The 17,692-nt window shown below is 44.6% G+C and overlaps 1 protein-coding gene across 2 annotated transcripts in view; it reads left to right on the forward strand.

Annotated features, from left to right (window-relative positions):
- Positions 1 to 17,692, forward strand: part of LOC134203386 (dedicator of cytokinesis protein 3) — a 266,225-nt gene that overhangs the window by 96,423 nt on the left and 152,110 nt on the right. The gene's annotated exons all lie outside the window — the stretch shown is intronic.

Consider the following 17,692-nt stretch of genomic DNA (forward strand, 5'->3'; position numbering starts at 1 on the left):
AGATTTGAGTGGCAATTTATTTGCCCTTCAGTCGTGGAGGATCATAAAATGCAAAAACATACACAAATTTAATCTTTGTGGTTCCAGCTTTTCAGAGACCAATTAGATTTGATGAATGACATCAGTCTTCGGGATAAATCGCAGTTGAAATCAAGGCGAATACAGGGAGGTACCGTAGCGTAGTTGGCTAAACGTTTGTCTTATAAGCGGACGCCGGACGGTCATTGGTTCGATTCCCAGCCCTTCGGTGGCGTTTTAGGGAACGCATCTTACCGACACGGCTACTCGATGACGATTGAAAAATGGTTCTTTTCGGAGGCATTCTTCAAACGTACCCGAATAAACGGCAACCGAACAATGCAACGAGCAATTGGATTCACGATGTGAACAAATAATCTCACGATGAGATGGACGGATCCGGCAATGATAACAATAACGAATGTCTAAAAATATATTCTGTGTGGATTCCGTTCAGAAAAAATACCACAGTAGATCACGGCACAGTAGTAGTGGTTAAGAAACACAGAGTACCTACCCAATAAAGAAAGGAACAAAACAAAATCAATATATCAAACAGATTTTTAACTCTACATCGCAGTCGACAACCCGCGGCCACACTCCAGAGAGTTCTACAAGGTAAGGCGTAGTAAGCAGTCAGAAGTCCGTTACTTCATTTGGCGTGCGCACCTGTTGGGCTCAGATCTCCATACTGTGTTAATGTTTGGTAGGTTAGAAACGGTCATGTAATTACCGGCCACCGACACCAACAAGGTGATCAAAGCTGTTAAGCTGCATGTTGGCTGGTCAGTATGTCCAGTCAGCCTCTACAACCTACCGGTAGTTGATAAGTGCTTCTGCTGCCTCGAAGCGGAACACAAATCGTGGGCGTGCAAAGGGCCGAACAGGAGTAACCCATGTAGGCAGTATGGCGAAAATGGTGCTTATGCGCACACGTGCGATAAAGCACCATCGTGTACGCTATGTGCGAGAAGGAAACAGGAACACAACCACGCCATGTATGGGCTTGCTTGCCCGTTGAGTGGCTATACGAGGAAGCAGTGCAAGTAACGCAGCCCAACCCCAATCATTTTGCAGATGCCCAGCAGCTGCTGTTGCAGTCGGTAGCAGAAGCGAGCATGGACGTAGCTATCCTGGCAAACCCGTAACGCATCCCAGCGGATACCAAGAACTGGAAGGATTCAGATAAGTGGCGATTTGTACGACGAGAAGATACCCGATCCAGGAAGTGCTGAATACAACAGCGAGGTTATACAACAGCGGGGTTATACAACAAAGGAAGTACCTTCCAGCGAAACGGAGTAGAATCGATAATAGACGTTACATTCTGCAGTCCAAGTTTGGTCGGTGATCTGCAGTGGAGGGTTGTCGACGGTTACACCCACAGTGACAATTTGGCTATTCGGTACAGAATAAGCAGCGAGGCAATGAGAGAAAGTCGGATAGCTACTCCCACAACCCGGTCATGGAATGGCGCCCCCTTCGACGGTGAGACCACAGACCAAAAAATGGGAAGATTATGCGGTGACAAACTGGTAGCGTTCCTGTCACGATCGTGTGACGCTACCATGCTGAAGAAGGCGTGACCACGGAATTGCAGGCCACAGGTATATTGGCTGAACGAGAAAATTGCATCCCTTCCAGCAAGCTGCCTCAGGGCTAGAAAAGACTAAAAAGGTCACGCTTGGTGGAAGTGTAGGAAGAACACATGGAGATATTTAAAGCAGCGAAGGTGCCCTTAAGCAAGGCCATCAACCAGAGTAAAGCACCTGGTCCGAACGGGATACCGAACATGGCGCTCAAGGCAGCCATAATGACAAACCCCTAAATACTCTGGTCAGCCATGCAGAGGTTCCTGGACGAGCTGACATCCCCGGATATATGGATGAGGCAGGGTTTAATCCTGTTTTCGAAATCTGATAAACCACCAGAAGACCCCTCAGCGTACAGACCAATTTGTCTAATAGACACTGTAGGGAAGCTACTAGAGAAATTGATCCTGAACAGGCTGTTGCCTTACGTGGAGGAGGCGGGAGGATTGTCGAGCGAGCAACTCAGCTTTCAAAGAGGACCGCTTTTACCGGTGCGTGCTGGGTGGAGATCGCGAGGCGTGCTGAGGTTGAAGCTCCCGCCAGGAGTCAAGTTAGTGTGATTCGCCGTAATCATGACCGTGTACGGAGAGTCCTTCGAGGACGTCAAATTGACTGCAGCCTATTCGATCAGTCTAGCTGAGGAATGGTTGCGCAGTAAGAAGTTACAGTTGGCGCATCATAAACCGGAGATGATAGTCGTCAACAACCGGGGATCGGTACAGGAGGCGACATCATATCCAAGAGATCTCTGAAACAATGAGGGGTGATGCTTGACGATAAGTTGAGCTTCGTAAGTCATGTCGACTACGTCTGCAAGCGCGCGGCGAAGGCGATAGCGGCACTATCGAGGATAATGATGAACGGCTCTAGGGTGCGCTCCAGCAAGCGTGGCGGTTTCAATACTGCGATACGGAGGACCAGTCCGGGTGTCGGCGTTTAGCGCAAACTGCAACACGCGAAAGCTGGAGAGTACTCATAGGCTAATGTGTCTGAGAGTCATCAGCGCATATCGCACCGTATCTCGCGAGGTGGCATGCGTACTAGCGGGCATGGTGCCTATCAAACTGGTGGTGGAGGAAGACGAAGAGTGCTACGCCCTCAGGGGTATCGGTAATGCTCGAAGGAATATCAAGGCAGCAACGGTAGCCAAATGGCAGTGGGAGTGGGACAACTAAGGAAAGATAGACCCATCGTCTAGTCCCAGTGACCCAGTTTTTAACATGCCACCTGCATGTTCAAACATGCGGCTTCCCCCGCCTGTTCGCAATGTTCAGACGTGACAGAAACCCTGTTCACATGTCCCCTCCTGACTCCCCCCGGCGTTGAGGGTGATCCACCAGTTCCGGTGAAGGAAACTTCCGCACTGGTGGTGCCCTAACTACCGGCGGCTATCGCAGTGGACGCTTTCACGCATTGCGCCGACATTGTCCTCGGGTGCCCTACGTACCCAAATCGCTTTCTTCTTTTTTCTTCTGCAGGCTGTTCGAGTGCCGAGGTCGGTCTGACGATTCTGGTTGGCAGAAAACTTCCGGTTCATCGGCGCCGTCCCTTCAACATTCTCACATTCTGGACATAACGGGGAATTGGTGTGCCCGAACCGATGTAAATACTTCCGAAAGCATCCGTGGCCCGACAGGAACTGCGTCAGGTAGAAGTTTACTTCGCCATGCTTTCTGTTCATCAACGTCGACAGATTTGGGATGAGCCGGTGGGTCCTCCTTCCTTTCTCCGTAACGTCCCACTCCTGCTGCCACATCGCCATCGAATGAATTTTCGCCATCTTTCTCATGTTTCCGGTATCTCTCCACTGGTAGCACTCGATGTCTTCCGCCAGGTTGATGCAAATGGGTACCATCCCGGCGATAACGCATATTGCCTCCGACGATACGAACGTTCTATACGCACTTGCAACTCGTATGGCCATCAGCCGGAACACACTTTTCAGCTTTTCCCGGTTCCGCTTGGTTTGCAGTGCATTGCCCCAGGCAGGAACCCTATACCGCAGTATCGATGACGAGACACTAACTAGCAGACGCCTCGTGCTGCTTCGTGGGCCGCCAACGTTTGGCATGATCCTCGCTATTGCGTTCATTGCCTTCGCCGACTTTTCACAGGCGTAGTCAACGTGGCTCCCAGGTGCTTCAGTGATCGCTTCGAAGCAATCGCATGTCCTCCGACGACGATTTCCATCCGCTGGATAGCCTTGCAGTTGCTGACTAATAGCACCTCCGTTTTGTGGTGAGCTATCTGTAGCTTAACTCCATTCATCCAGCTCTCGATCGTGGCTATTGCCTCTGTCAAAGACGCCTCCACTTCTTCGAGTGTCTCGTCCATAACTGTTAATGACACGTCGTCCGCAAAACCCACGATATTCACTTTCCTGGGCAGCCGCAGTGTCAGGACTCCATCATACATTCCGTTCCAGAGGGTTGGGCCGAGTATGGAGCCCTGAGGAACACCCGCTGTAACACGCATCGACTTTTTCCCTTCGTTCGTGTCGTACACCAGGACTCTGCTCTCAAAGTAGCTCTTTAGGATGTGGCAAAGATATTCAGGAACCCGCATTCTGTGCAGCGCAGCGGCAATGGCTTCAAAGCTGGCACTGTTGAACGCGTTCTTTACGTCTATCGTAACCACTGCGCAGTATCGATCTCCTCTTCGCTTCTGTTTAGATGCTTTCTCAGCACTCTCGAGCACTGTCCGAATTGCATCCACTGTCGATACTCCTTTGCGGAATCCAAACTGCATGTTTGACAGTCCACGCTCACCCTCCATACACTTCGTCAGCCTGTTTAGGATGATCCTCTCCAGAAGTTTCCCAACTGTGTCTATCAGGCATATAGGCCTGTACGAGGCCGTATGTCCCGGCGGCTTTCCTGGTTTTGGCAGCAATACCAGCTTCTGGGTCTTCCACATTTCTGGAAAGTTACCCTCGTCTAGGCACTTCTGGAGTACCGTTCTGAACATATCCGGATATGCCAAAATTGCAGCTTTCAGGGCCACGTTTGGTATTCCATCTGGACCGGGTGCTTTCTTCATTTTCAGACGCTTCGCAGCATCTGCTAGCTCGTCATTGGACACTTGCTGACCCTCGGAAATTGCTTCTTCTTCTCCGTACGGTATCGGTGGCCACGTAGTCGGATTGTGTTTCGGGAAGAGACCCTCCACGATTTCCTTCAGCATGACTGGGCATATTTCAGCTGGCGTCGACGGGCCTTTAATCTTCGCCATTACAACGCGGTATGCGTCACCCCAGGGATTGGCGTCTGCTTCTCGGCATAGCACTTTGTAGCAATCTGACTTGCTAATCTTGATTGCCCGTTTCAATGCGGTTCTGTATGTGTGTATGTATGTATGTGTGTGTGTACAAAAAAATGTGATACACACTTAGTCTTATACGATTTGCTTGCAACAGATTGCATTCGACGCGGAATCCTTCCTACCTTTTTTCTATTGAAAATTGGGTCAATCGGCCATTGCCGGAGTTATTAAAAAACATTATTTTTTCCCCATTTTTCCCAAAGGTCCCCCTTGGAAAAAAAAAATCAAAATCGATTTTTTTTTCTAAAACTGCTGCAATGCATTCAAATGAACGCAAATAAATCTGAATTGATGGAAATAACTCATTCTATCTCCCTAAAGTGCGAATTTGACCCCACTCAGTGTTGTAAAATGTCATTTGCATTCGTTTGTATAATTTTCCCAGAACTTTTTTCAGAAGTTAGCTATTCATTCTTGATGTATGACGAACTTTTAGCGCATAAATGTGCCTACAACTTTGTCTAACAAGACATTGCTGTAAATATGTAATCTGGGGCGTGGGAGGCAAAATATCATTCAAATGACATGTCAAACGACACGTGACATTTTGGAGAATTTTCACTCTCCAGGCTTAGATGTTATATTTAGAGCAATGTACCCTTGAAAAAAATATAGCACTACTCAAGCGTTATGAGTACATCTAAAATTATGATCTGAATTTTATTTCTAAATAAAGTTATTAACAAATTAGTCAAATGACATGCAGATGACATTTCACAAGCCTGACCCCACTTATATGCTTTTCTTGGTAGATTTTATAATAAACGAGAAAGGCACCATCACTGCTAGGTGGATTATTGTGGGTTTTTTGTAAATAATTATGCTTTTAATCTAGAATAAATAAATAAAATTGTGATACCATTTACCCTAAAATCTAATGTAAGTAATTAGAAAAGGAATTATAGATAAAATAAAAAAAAGGAAATAAAATTGAATTTAAAAATCCCATTTCACCACATTTATCCCCTTGGTATCGATATGTCAAAAGTGTATCCCATCCTATATGTTAATATTCATAATGGTGCGCGGTACCAAGCCCAACCTGACTGAAGAGCTTGTAAACACGGAACCAGTGTAGCAGCAAACCAATAATTAGGGTGGCTAAAAAACAGATTTTGCTCCGCCACGGTCAGTTGATTTTCACTCATGTTCTGGGTGTCCTCCGAATGTTTGGGCTGGATTGGATAGTTGATGACTGGCCGATTTATGTACACGGTATGAAAAAAGTACATAATATTAGGTATTTTTCACTCAAATCATGGGTATTTCTTCCTGGAAATTTACTTAATATTAAGTAAAAAATGCTTAATTTTTAATAGGAACTAACCCAAAGTTAGGTAAATTTAACTTAGCTTTTATAAACATGAGATTATTTATCGTTCCTAAGGCTAAAAACTCCTCCTTAGCCGTGCGGTAAGACGCGCGGCTACAAAGCAAGACCATGCTGACTCGACTTCCTTGGGCATAAAAGTATCATCGTGCTAGCCTCATGATATACGAATGCAAAAATGGTAACCTGGCTTAGAAACCTCGCAGTTAATAACTGTGGAAGTGCTTAATGAACATTGAACACTAAGCTGCGAGGCGGCTCTGTCCCAGTGTGGGGATGTAATGCCAATAAGAAAAAGAAGAAGAAGAAGGCTAAAAACCTCACTAATAAAGATTAAAACAAATTATTTAACGTTGGGTTCCCACACTTTACTGCCCTTGTTGAGTGGTTTTGCTCTTCATTTTATGACAACAAAGGGAAGACGGAAGGAGATGCCTCAAATTAGGTACTTTTTTCTAATCGTGTAGGTTTGTATAAGATTTTGTCATAAGAGCGAGTAGAGGCATTACCTTCGTATTCGCGAATTGGGCACTGGCGGTGCGACGGGAGAGCCCATATGGCGGAATGAATTGTCAAGAGCTTTCACTCTACAGTAGGGTGGCTCAAATTAGTATGGGAAAAGCTTTTTTCAATTTTTGTTTTGATGGGCCGCCCTCTTTTTCGGTTCTATTTGATGCCCTGATGTTCTGGACAAAATTTCAGCCAAATCGGTCAACGTTTGGGCGGTGCTAAACTTGTTGGAAGTTTATATGCATAAATGTATGCAGAAAAATCCAAAAGCAGTGAATTTCAGTTGGAAGGCACAACTTACGATGAAGAACTATGATACTTATTCAGATCTTGTAGAATTTAATACAGAATGTTATGCTGGAAACCGCGAGAAGATTAGAGTTTGCCCGTCTAAGTTATTAGCATTTCTCTGAAGTGGGGTTTGAGCAAATTTCGTTTCTTTTACCTTTGAAAAGAAATTAATTCACCCCTACAATGCTTCAGTAAAATGCTAATAGATTTGCCAAATAAACTCTAATCTTCTCGCAGTTTTCAGCATAACATTCTGTATTTAATTCTACAAGAACTAAATGAGTATCATAGTTCTTGATCGTAAATTGTGCCGTCCAACTGCAAATCACTGTTTTTGAATGTTTCTGCATACATTTTTTCATATAAACTTCTAACGAGTTTAGCACCGCCCAAACGTTGACCGATTTGGCTGAAATTTTGTCCAGAGCATAAGGGCATCAAATAGAACCGAATAAGAGGGCGGACCATCAAAAAATTTGGAAAAGTGTTTTTTGAGCCGCATTACAGGGATCGCATATTAACAATAAAGTGTGGAGTGTTGCTTTCAGCTAGCTGGACTCTCTTTTCGCCGGCGCTTTGTAGAGAGGCGCTAAAATCAGTGTGATGAAAGTTTTAGTTCCCATATACCAGTTTTCATACAAACTTGAAACGGCTTGTGCTAAGTCAGTTTTCAAATAAATCGGCTCAGAGGTTTTTGGTGGGCACTCGGAGCATGGGACGGAGTGTGGTGGTGCAGGATCGATTTTTTAAACCATCCTACTAATAATCTTTGCTGTAGTAAATACGACACCAAAACTGCTACAGTAAATGAATGTCTTTATTACACCAATACTTTTGAAGTCTTGCTTTGGGTACTCAACCCACCTTAAGAAAACTAAACAAAAAAATTATTTCCCATAAATTGAAATCAAATAAAATTAAAATAATGATAAAGTTTCTATTTTGAAACTCTATAGAACTTAAAATGCAAGTAAATCTCGCAATTCTAGGTTTTGAGATTTCAATCATATTTTTTTTAGTAATTTCGAATGAAATTATTTTGAGAATTTAGAGTTTTGAATTATGTTGCAGTGCAGACTAGAACCAGTATTGCACTACACCCAGTTGCGAAAGGGTTTTTCACGTGAGTGTTCTGTGATTAGTTAAAAAAACGGCTCTGTCACGAGATTCGAGCCGATCGGCATTCGTTGTGCTAAGCAACGCAGACCGTCCTCGTTGGCTCGTTGATTTTTTTTTTGCTTAGGTACGTATGTATCTGTCCGAATTTTCTTCAACCACAAAAAAAAAACAGAAAGAACATGTTAGCTTCGTTACAACCTAATCAGCTTGAACCTGATGGATGATTCAAAACGGGTTCTGAAGGCGGAGCGGGCGCTCCCGTGAAGCGCGTTTCACGCAACCTCTCAGGTTAACACTGGTAGCACATGTTGTGCCTATTATTCGGGTTTTATCCGTCTGGCCCAGACGCACTTTGTGCGTGAGAACATTTAGTCAACAAAAAAGTAATCATGACTGATCTTCCATAGATAATCGCTACCACAAAAAAAGAAACAGGCAAACGGGACAGACTCGGCGGCATAAGAAACGCCCCGATGAGCTGTTTTGGCGATCTTTATTTGGCGTTCGCTTGATGGGCCAGATCTTTTCGCTATATAGTTAGATGAGGTCATAGCGTCGATCCGTCGCACAGGTGTCCGATTGATTTGGAAAGGGTTTTGTCTCGCATACGCAGACGATGACAAGTTGCTCGCATTTTTTCGATGATTTTTTTATGGGTTTCATGATTCATTTTAGGAGTATGCGCTGTCCTTCGATAAATCGGTTTGTATCAACCCGAGGGTCACCCAATATCTTAGTTGATGAAGTGATTGCACGTGATCAATTCCAAGTAGGAGCAAATTCCACCCCTTCAGGTTTCAGCTTTTATGTCCCTCCGCGCATGACGATGCCCTCCGTCCACTCAACTACTGTATTTAACCATTTTCATAATACCTCTACGTCGTTTCCTTTATAAGGCTGCTGCTGTGTGGAGCTTCTTACTTACCGGGCTACCTTTCAAACGGTTGCAAGCTCTCGTTCGATCTCCTTGGAATCTCCTCTCCGAAAAAAATCTCGTTCAAAAGCCTTTCGAACTGATCATGGCTGATGCCGTTGCCGTCGCCCCCACTGACTGTAGGTACTCCCCAAGTCGCCAACTGGTACTGCGAGTATGGTTGCGCTCTGCGTGCAGTTGGGATTTCGCGAGAACCTTGCCCGCCGACACATACTCAGGTATGTGTGTCGGTATGTTGGTGCTGCTCACTGGAAGATTCGAGTTAACCTGAGCTGAGAGTTGGCAGAAGTCGTGCAGTGCGAACGACCGGCGGCGGTAGGTAGGATTGATAGGACCTCGGCCGGGGAAGATACAGCAGGATGGAAGTGACTGGTCGGAGAGCAAAGCATATTTGGTAGCTGGTTGTAGAGCCTTTCTGCAATGGAGAAACAGTGGCGTTCGAAGGTTGTGGTTATAGGGTACGAGCCTAGGGGGCCGAGAAGGGGCTTCAAAGTGGTAACACCGGGTGGTTCGAAAGTTTTTTAAGCAATGTATATTTTTTAATTGCTCATTTCCTTGTTATATCAAAAGTTATCAAATGAAAGGGAGATCCAAAAGAATCTCTTTTTTTTACAATTTTCTATGTACACATAATCATTTTTTAAATAATTTGTTTTAAATCATTGAAGATTCTTAATTTCATAGAATCCAGTGATTTAATGCTCTCAGGATTCTGGTTAGATAAAGTCACCATAAATTATTTCTATAATGGTCGTCAGAGAAAACATGCTAACTTTCGTTTTATATTATATAAGGTACACTGGGGGAAGTGGAAAAAGGGGGTAAGTGTAAAAATCGACTCGAAAATTTTCAATTGTGAAGACTTTACAGTTTTTACCACACCATAACATTATGCAAAACTATGGTTTAATGTTCACACTAATACTATGTTAAAATCTGTTTTATACTTACACTAACACAGTTTACGCTGGAGCTATCATTTTAGGTTTCGTGAGAAGTTAATTTTTGCATTCATAAAATCAGTTCTTACTTGCATAAATTGTTCCTTTTTCCGGTGATTTCGCACTACAGGTGATCATTATAATACAATTTAACTAATCACATTCAATTTGTAGTGGTTTGTACCATGAAACCAAATAATTTAAAGATTTTACACTTACCCCTGGTATCAAACACTGCGGGGGAAGTGGAAAATGTTCTGATCATGCAATTTTTTCCTTTCCTCCAGGGTTTATTTTGATAGCTGTGAATCTTAATATGTTCCTTCTTTGTTATCATTGTGATTTGACTGGTGATTGGACTAATATTCATAAGAAAACGCCTGATTAATCCACCTATCGGTATTGACGCCTTTCACATGTTTTACATATGAAAAAAAAAATGTGCGAGAAAGATAAAAATAGCACTGATAGGTAAATATATTCCATAATACACATTAATTTACATTCATAACAAGTTTCGCCGTTGAATGCAATTTGTTGCGAACAAATCGGGTAGGAACAAGTACATCAAAATAGGTGATAATTTTGTACGTGTATTGCGCACACACATACATACAAACACGCACACACAGACATCATATCAATTCGTAAAACTGAGTCGATAAGTTTATAACAATGTAAGTCTCATTCTCCCTAAAAAAATCATCTTTGGGGCAAACATACAGATTTTACGTACACTTAGTGTTCGAGAAGGCACAACCAGCCCTCCCCTACCTATTTCAAGAATTCCTTGGGGACCTATTCCTTTAATCCAATGAAATTATTCAACAAAAGATACTCAGAGCAATTTCCGTCTTGATTTTAATCACATATCACTACTCATCACAATTGGAGGTCAAGATAACTTGGGTTTTCCACTTACCCCATTCCGCTAGGGTAAGTGGAAAAATAACTCCCAAATTTCAAATATAATTTTATAAATTTCAAGCGGCTAAAATGGTATGAATTACCGCACAGTTGGTGTAAAATGAACTGTTTTTGGGAGCCCATAACGATTGAAAGCATTTAGATCATTTAAATTGGTTTTACAATAAGTTGAACATGAACTATCTATTTTTCTTTTTCCACTTCCCCCAGTGTACCTTACAGAACCCATTCGATTTTGAAACCAATCCATTTTGGAAACCATTCGATTTTGGAATATATTTTTGATAATGAGCAATACCGCGTAAATCTCAAAGTCCTTGTAAAAAACTGGTTAGAGCCCTAAACCGATGAATCCCGTAAATCTTTTTTCAATGAAAACGATACAATTTTAAAATTCTCGTAAAAAAATGGTTAGACCCGTCAAATTTTGTTCAGTGTAAACGCTTTGATTTCTAAATCCGAATAAAAAAGTGTCACAGTGTGTTTAGTGTCACAGTAAGTGAAGAAATGTGAAATATTATGAGGAAACAGAAACCGTTCGATTTTGGCAACATAAATGTTTCGAACGTGTTGCCAAAGCCGAATGGGGCCTGTATAAAAATTATGTCTCACACTTATGGTTTGAATAATCGACTTTTGCGTGAATGGAAATTGATTGTTTTTGCATATATCACATACAGAGTAACAACTCCTCCTACGCTGCCGTAATCTGACAAAGTGACGTATACGACATTTTTCAAAAATGTTGTTAACGAGTAGTACTCATCGTACTCTTCTTCTTAACACAAGGCTTTCGGGTTTTTTGAAAGCAGGCTTCCAAGCGTCTTGATAAAAGGCTTCTGAACCTCTTGTAGATAAGGCCTCTTGAAAGGAGGCTTCCAGGTCTCTTGAAAGGAGGCTTCCAGGTCTCTTGAAAGAAGGCTTCCAGGCCTCTTGAAAGGAGGCTTCCAGGCCTCTTGAAAGGAGGCTTCCAGGCCTCTTGAAAGGAGGCTTCCAGGCCTCTTGAAAGGAGGCTTCCAGGCCTCTTGAAAGGAGGCTTCCAGGCCTCTTGAAAGGAGGCTTCCAGGCCTCTTGAAAGGAGGCTTCCAGGCCTCTTGAAAGGAGGCTTCCAGGCCTCTTGAAAGGAAGCTTCCAGGCCTCTTGAAAGGAGGCTTCCAGGCCTCTTGAAAGCAGGCTTCCAGGCCTCTTGAAAGGAGGCTTCCAGGCCTCTTGAAAGGAGGCTTCCAGGCCTCTTGAAAGGAGGCTTCCAGGCCTCTTGAAAGGAGGCTTCCAGGCCTCTTGAAAGGAGGCTTCCAGGCCTCTTGAAAGGAGGCTTCCAGGCCTCTTGAAAGGAGGCTTCCAGGCCTCTTGAAAGGAGGCTTCCAGGCCTCTTGAAAGGAGGCTTCCAGGCCTCTTGAAAAGAGGCTTCAAGTCCTCTTGAAAGGCGGTTTCCAGGCCTCTTGAAAGGAGGCTTCCAGGCCTCTTGAAAGGAGGCTTCCAGGCCTCTTGAAAGGAAGCTTCCAGGCCTCTTGAAAGGAGGCTTCCAGGCCTCTTGAAAGGAGGCTTCCAGGCCTCTTGAAAGGAGGCTTCCAGGCCTCTTGAAAGGAGGCTTCCAGGCCTCTTGAAAGGAGGCTTCCAGGCCTCTTGAAAGGAGGCTTCCAGGCCTCTTGAAAGGAGGCTTCCAGGCCTCTTGAAAGGAGGCTTCCAGGCCTCTTGAAAGGAGGCTTCCAGGCCTCTTGAAAGGAGGCTTCCAGGCCTCTTGAAAGGAGGCTTCCAGGCCTCTTGAAAGGAGGCTTCCAGGCCTCTTGAAAGGAGGCTTCCAGGCCTCTTGAAAGAAGGCTTCTAGAAAGAAGGCTTCCAGGCCTCTTGAAAGGAGGCTTCCAGGCCTCTTGAAAGAAGGCTTCCAGGCCTCTTGAAAGGAGGCTTCCAGGCCTCTTGAAAGGAGGCTTCCAGGCCTCTTGAAAGGAGGCTTCCAGGCCTCTTGAAAGGAGGCTTCCAGGCCTCTTGAAAGGAGGCTTCCGAAAGGAGGCTTCCAGGCCTCTTGAAAGGAGGCTTCCAGGCCTCTTGAAAGGAGGCTTCCAGGCCTCTTGAAAGGAGGCTTCCAGGCCTCTTGAAAGGAGGCTTCCAGGCCTCTTGAAAGGAGGCTTCCAGGCCTCTTGAAAGGAGGCTTCCAGGCCTCTTGAAAGGAGGCTTCCAGGCCTCTTGAAAGGAGGCTTCCAGGCCTCTTGAAAGGAGGCTTCCAGGCCTCTTGAAAGGGAGGCTTCCAGGCCTCTTGAAAGGAGGCTTCCAGGCCTCTTGAAAGGAGGCTTCCAGGCCTCTTGAAAGGAGGCTTCCAGGCCTCTTGAAAGGAGGCTTCCAGGCCTCTTGAAAGGAGGCTTCCAGGCCTCTTGAAAGGAGGCTTCCAGGCCTCTTGAAAGGAGGCTTCCAGGCCTCTTGAAAGGAGGCTTCCAGGCCTCTTGAAAGGAGGCTTCCAGGCCTCTTGAAAGGAGGCTTCCAGGCCTCTTGAAAGGAGGCTTCCAGGCCTCTTGAAAGGAGGCTTCCAGGCCTCTTGAAAGGAGGCTTCCAGGCCTCTTGAAAGGAGGCTTCCAGGCCTCTTGAAAGGAGGCTTCCAGGCCTCTTGAAAGGAGGCTTCCAGGCCTCTTGAAAGGAGGCTTCCAGGCCTCTTGAAAGGAGGCTTCCAGGCCTCTTGAAAGGAGGCTTCCAGGCCTCTTGAAAGGAGGCTTCCAGGCCTCTTGAAAGGAGGCTTCCAGGCCTCTTGAAAGGAGGCTTCCAGGCCTCTTGAAAGGAGGCTTCCAGGCCTCTTGAAAGGAGGCTTCCAGGCCTCTTGAAAGGAGGCTTCCAGGCCTCTTGAAAGGAGGCTTCCAGGCCTCTTGAAAGGAGGCTTCCAGGCCTCTTGAAAGGAGGCTTCCAGGCCTCTTGAAAGGAGGCTTCCAGGCCTCTTGAAAGGAAGCTTCCAGGCCTCTTGAAAGGAGGCTTCCAGGCCTCTTGAAAGGAGGCTCCCACGCGATCTGAACGGAGGCTTCCAGGCCTCTTGAAAGGAGGCTTCCAGGCCTCTTGAAAGGAGGCTTCCAGGCCTCTTGAAAGGAGGCTTCCAGGCCTCTTGAAAGGAGGCTTCCAGGCCTCTTGAAAGGAGGCTTCCAGGCCTCTTGAAAGGAGGCTTCCAGGCCTCTTGAAAGGAGGCTTCCAGGCCTCTTGAAAGGAGGCTTCCAGGCCTCTTGAAAGGAGGCTTCCAGGCCTCTTGAAAGGAGGCTTCCAGGCCTCTTGAAAGGAGGCTTCCAGGCCTCTTGAAAGGAGGCTTCCAGGCCTCTTGAAAGGAGGCTTCCAGGCCTCTTGAAAGGAGGCTTCCAGGCCTCCTGAAAGGAGGCTTCCAGGCCTCCTGAAAGGAGGCTTCCAGGCCTCTTGAAAGGAGGCTTCCAGGCCTCTTGAAAGGAGGCTTCCAGGCCTCTTGAAAGGAGGCTTCCAGGCCTCTTGAAAGGAGGCTTCCAGGCCTCTTGAAAGGAGGTTTCCAGGCCTCTTGGAAGGAGGCTTCCAGGCCTCTTGGAAGGAGGCTTCCAGGCCTCTTGAAAGGAGGCTACCAGGCCACTTGAACGGAGGCTTCCAGGCCCCATGAAAGGAGGCTTCCGGACCTCTTGAAAGGAGGCTTCCATGCCTCTTGAAAGGAGGCTTCCAGGCCTCTTGAAAGGAGGCTTCCAGGCCTCTTGAAAGGAGGCTTCCAGGCCTCTTGAAAGGAGGCTTCCAGGCCTCTTGAAAGGAGGCTTCCAGGCCTCTTGAAAGGAGGCTTCCAGGCGTCTTGAAAGGAGGTTTCCAAGCTTCCGAACCTTTTGAAAAAAGGCTTCTAAACAACTTGAAAGGAGTCCTCCGTCCGACCCTTTTGTAAAGAAGCCTTCGAGCTGCTTGGAAGAAATCTGTTCTGGTTGTGGAGGGCAGTATTCTATTGGATTTACTAATCGCCATTCATATTATGTACAAAACAAAGTTTTGAAATTAATAAAAAAACCTGACTTAATCCACCTACAGTGAACGCAACCCTTCTTACACTTTTGAATGGTTGTGTATGCCCAGTGCATATTACAATTTCTATGCATATGACCTTCAATTGAATATAAAATAACTGATATTATCATGCCTTTATCGATTTCAAAATAAAAAGGGATATTTCTGGAAATTTAACAATTAAAAAAAAAAAACAAAAAAAACTGCAGATTTGATTTGCCGCCTTAAATGGCAATATTACAGCTTCTGTTTAATCCAAAAGAGTTCAAATCGGGTCATAGACGGCTGGGATATTGGTGTGACAATTCTTCATTAGTAGTCTGAAAATATGTCTCATATTCGTATTTCACAGATATCTCTGAAACCGAATTTCCGATTGCAGAAAAAAATTAATGGGTTCAATGACAAAAACATAGCTTTCATTTAAAGATAAAATCGCACAAATCGGTCCAAGGACGACTGAGATCTTGATGGGACATATTTTACCAATGTGTGAAGTTGATACGTCTAATGCTTTATGTTCGTATTTCAGAGATATCTCCGGAACCCAATATCTAATTGCAAAAACAAAATACAATGGGTTCAATGGCAAAGTCATAACTTTCGTTTAAAAATAAAATCATGCAAATTGGTTTACAGACGGCTGAGATATTTATGTGACATTATTTTGTTAGTTTTCTGAAAATACACTTCATGTTCGTATTTCTCACATATCTCTGGAACCAAATGTCCGATTGCAAAAAAATTGAACTTGTACAATGACAAAGTCATAGCTTTCGTTTAGTGTTAAAATCGTGCAAATCGGTCCACGGACGGCTGAGATCTTGATGTGAGATTTTTGTAACGCACAAACATACGCACACACGCACACACACACACATACATGTGCTCAGTTCGTCGAGCTGAGTTGATTGGTATATACGACTTGGGTTTCCGAGCCTCGGAAAAAAGTCGGTTTTTCAAGCGATCTTTATTATACCCTTCTTAGGGTGTAAGAAGGGTAAAAGGATATTTCTGGAAATTTAACAATTTTAAAAATACAAAAGACTGCAGATTTAATATGCCACCTTAAATGGAAATATTAAAGCTTCTGTTTAAGCCCGAAAGAATTCAAATCGGGTCATATACGGCTGAGATATTGGTGTGACAATTCTTCATTAGTAGTCTGAAAATATGTCTCATATTCGTATTTCACAGATATCTCTGAAACCGAATTTCCGATTGCAGAAAAAAATTAATGGGTTCAATGACAAAAACATAGCTTTCGTTTAAAGATAAAATCGCACAAATCGGTCCAAGGACGACTGAGATCTTGATGGGACATATTTTACCAATGTGTGAAGTTGATACGTCTAATGCTTTATGTTCGTATTTCAGAGATATCTCCGGAACCCAATGTCTAATTGCAAAAACAAAATACAATGGGTTCAATGGCAAAGTCATAGCTTTCGTTTAAAGATAAAATCATGCAAATTGATTTACAGACGGCTGAGATATTCATGTGACATTATTTTGTTAGTTTTCTGAAAATGCACTTCATGTTCGTATTTCTCACATATCTCTGGAACCAAATGTCCGATTGCAAAAAAAATTGAACTCGTACAATGACAAAGTCATAGCTTTCGTTTAGTGTTAAAATCGTGCAAATCGGTCCACGGACGGCTGAGATCTTGATGTGAGATTTTTGTAACGCACACACATACGCACACACGCACACACGCACACACACACACACATACATACATGTGCTCAGTTCGTCGAGCTGAGTTGATTGGTATATACGACTTGGATCTCCGAGCCTCGGATAAAAAGTCGGTTTTTCAAGCGATCTTTATACCCTTCTTAGGGTGTAAGAAGGGTAAAAATGCACAATTATCAAAACTTTATCAATATATTTTGATTGGAATTGTAATTCGTCCGTCTTTACGAATTTATGTTCGAGGTACCCCCTAGGGCCAGCGAAGGTACCCCCAGGAGTACATGAACCCCAGGTTGAGAACCGCTGTCATACGCCATCGCGTTAGACGTTAGATTGTTGTCCTGAATGACTACAAGTTTACCAATTTCAAGCTGAACTGGTGGCTTCCAGCGCTTGTTTCTACCCTGAAGCTGGCAAAGGTATTCCGTCTTCCACCTATTCCAAAATTGCTGCAGCTTTTGCTGAACGACCTGCCAATGTTTAGGTCGGTTTGTTGGTGTTGGCTGAACATCTTTTCTCATGAAACGATAGTAAAGATTGTTCAACCAAAAAGTGGACCGGTGTAAGCGGTTTCAGGTCGTCTGGGTCATCTGACATTGACCTCAGTGGCCAACCTTCGACCTGCACCAAAAGCGTGGGCAGGTTTTCATGAGATACAAAATTACATCCTACAAAACGCAGAATGTGATGTTTAGCCGATCGTACCGCAGCCTCCCATAATCCCCCGAAGTGTGAGGAATCAGGAAGAATAAAATGCCAATTGTTTCCTTCATCTTCAGAATCTGGCTACTTCCTGAAAAATTCTTTCAACTGCTTCGTGCTCCAACGAAATTCGCGCCCTCGTCCGAAAATAGGTCGAAAACCGATCAGTGGACAAATCGGAAACTAGCTTAACGTGTACCGCCTTGGTGCACATAAAGAAAAGTATTGCTACGTAGGCCTTCTCTGCCGCCTTGCGTGGTACTAAGCGTATATAAACTGGGACAAAGTAGTCAACTCCTGTTTTGGAGAACGGGCATAGAGCATATCATGGCTCTA

The sequence above is a fragment of the Armigeres subalbatus genome, chromosome 1 (assembly GCF_024139115.2).
Source record: "Armigeres subalbatus isolate Guangzhou_Male chromosome 1, GZ_Asu_2, whole genome shotgun sequence".
NCBI classification, from domain to species: Eukaryota; Metazoa; Arthropoda; class Insecta; order Diptera; family Culicidae; genus Armigeres; species Armigeres subalbatus.